The sequence below is a fragment of the Amblyraja radiata genome, chromosome 4 (assembly GCF_010909765.2).
Source record: "Amblyraja radiata isolate CabotCenter1 chromosome 4, sAmbRad1.1.pri, whole genome shotgun sequence".
NCBI classification, from domain to species: domain Eukaryota; kingdom Metazoa; phylum Chordata; class Chondrichthyes; order Rajiformes; family Rajidae; genus Amblyraja; species Amblyraja radiata.
This window is the reverse complement of record NC_045959.1, coordinates 33,478,691-33,481,695: the sequence shown is the minus strand read 5'-3', so window position 1 is coordinate 33,481,695 and position 3,005 is coordinate 33,478,691.

The window sequence follows — 3,005 nt, the reverse complement described above, 5'->3', positions numbered from 1 at the left end:
CCACTTCCCACATATACATCTGGATGAATTTGCAAGGTCAACTGTGCTGGGAGCAACTTTGACCCATTAAATACGGTGCTGCTGCTGTCACCAGCTGGTCTGTGCAGTTTCATTCTTAATGCATTTTATCGTAACAGTGTTGAGATAACCGAATGTCCAATTCATAAGGCAGATGAGAACCAATTTCAATGCTGCCATTCAGACCAGACTGGGCAAGGGCAAGAGATTTACTTTGCTCCAAAACATAAAATACTCAGGCGACTTCTTCCAACAATCCAGTAATTTCTTAGTCACTGGTACTGACAGGAGTTCTTTTCAGTTCCAGTTTACTTAATTCACTGAATTTAAATGCCCCGTGTGAAATTTGAACTTTATATTGCTAATCTACATCTCAGAATTATCATTCCAGTAATTTGAGTCCTCAAATTGATCATTGTTCAAAATCAAAAGAATCAAATCAAAGACTTAAGGGCCCGTCCCACTTTCACGACCTAATTCACGACCTCTGCCGAGTTTGCCCTTGACTCATACTCGCAGAATGGTCGTCACGAGGTCGAGGGAGGCCATAGTAGGTCATAGGTAGGTCGTAGCAGGCCATGATGCTAGTCGTAGGTACTCATGGCATCAAGTAGGTCGGGCCGTTTTATCTAGCATGATGAATAACGTCCACGAGTAAAAAAGGTTGTGAATTAGGTCGTGAAAGTGGGACAGGTCCTTTAAGATGACGGTAAAAATGTCAACTTCTGCACAGATCTTTGATACTTAATGTCAAAAGAATTAGATCAATATTTCTCCTTGGTGTTTCTGGTGTACGTGTTGGACCCAGCCTATAGTTAAGAACAACCTGTATAAATCTAATCCAACAAACACAACTAACCATAAAATCTACTCTGACAAATACACCCTCAACAATACACTCACGGAGGCAGATCTCCTCCTAATACTTTATGGAATCCTTGTTTCTTTAAATAATATTATTGTTAAAACTTGGTTGGCTATCCAAGCTGGGGCCCAAAATGTTCTTAACCCGATTCAGTTTGTTTTAAAGTTTACAAAATATACATTGATCAAAAGAGAGAGTAGTTGGAAGCTTATACAAGAAAATCTTGTTCCAAGGCAGATTTCTAATTTAGCCCACATGAGGCCAGATTGTTCTGATAACACACCACACCTTGCATTGACCCTGTGACTGTCCTAAATATTTGCAGCTGCATGGCAACAAATAAACTGCTGCAGTCACTGCTGAGGCATTTCTTTGCCAAAAGGTATAGAAGTGCGAAAACACACACCTCCAGATTCAGGGACAGTTTCTTCCCATCTGCTATCAGGCAACTGAATCATCCTGCCGCACCAGAGAGCAGTCCTGAACTACTATCTACTTCATCGGTGACCCTCGGGCTACTCTTCATCGGACCTTGCTGGCTTCACATTGCACTAAATGTTATTCCCTTATCATGTATCCACAGTATACACAGTAATGGCATGATTGTAATCATGCATTGTCTTTCCGCTAACTGTATAGCATGCAACAAAAGCTTTTCACTGTACCTCGGTACACGTGACAAAAGACAAAACTGTATTGAACAGAACAGCAGCACGAGCAATATTTAATATATTTCCATCAGGAAAAACTGTCATGTTTTGTTCACATGAACAAAATGTGTGTATTTTTCAGTTAGAGCTTGTCAATGTAACAAGGCCAATCTTTACTAACTGTGATTGAGACACAGCATGGAAACAGGCTTCCCAGTGTGTAAGTAGCTCGTTCTAAGCTCCCCCCAATCTAGTTTTAATCAATAAAATACAGAATCAAGCACTGGAGCAACTCCACTTCATTTTGTATAACACAACACACATTCCCCTATACAATACCAAACCACCGTGGGTTTGACCCTTGTATCTGCTTGGCCAAGCCCTTCTAGCCTCATGCAAGCAGAGACACTCCAAAAGGTCACACAGAAGATCGACACAGGACCTCATGGCGGCGGCCTTATATAGGTCCCCGAACCTTGAGGGGCCGAACCACATGGGGGTGGTCTCTGTACAGTCCAATACACATATCGATTACAACAGTACATCATGGACAATTCCCCATTCCAATAACCTAGTAACTAATACATTGTATCTCGTAAGGCTTCGAGAAGGAAGCTAACATAGATGAATAATGCAACATGTGTCTTGAGATTCAGACAACCCAGGCAAGGCTCAACATTTCAACCAATCAGCAACTAACAAAGTAAGGCTTAGCAACATTATTTACAATATGTATACCTGGCTTGCATTGATCCAATTAGCTCTATGCATTTTACACCTCATTGTAAGACTCTGCAGATGTCCCATTCTTTCCCTGCAGCTCTTATCTGGGCCAGGATTAACAAGTGCACAGGCCATCAATCACCAACTCACGCTAATTCTGTACACTGTAAATGGCTTGATTGTAATCATGAAATTGTCTTTCCGCTGACTGGTTTGTGCACAACAAAAGCTTTTCACTGTACCTCGATACACGTGACAATAAACTAAACTAAACTAAATGTGGCAACCTCCGTGGACTGCCCCAATAGCTGTCTGACAACTGTCAAAAGTCTTTTCACTATTTCCAAATGGCTCTGAAAAAACTGAAAAATAAAAGTATTAAAACCACAAGAAATATTAAAAGAACATTTTTTTAAAATGTGACAATGTAAAATTACATAACATTCATGTGAATTGGTCTTTGATACTGTATAGTTTAAAAATGCAGCATTGAAACAGGCCCACTGAGTTCACACTGACCATCGATCACCTGTTCATATCAGTTATATGTTGTCACACTTTCGCATCCATTCCCTTCACACCTGGGGCAATTTACAAAGACCAATTAATCTGCAAATCAGCATTTCTTTAGCATGTGGGAGAGGACCAGAACACCCGGAGGAAAAGCACGGGGTCCCAGCGAGAATGTGCAAACTCCGTACAGACAAGGTCTGGATCGAACCCGGGTCTCTGGCGCTATAAGGGAGAAG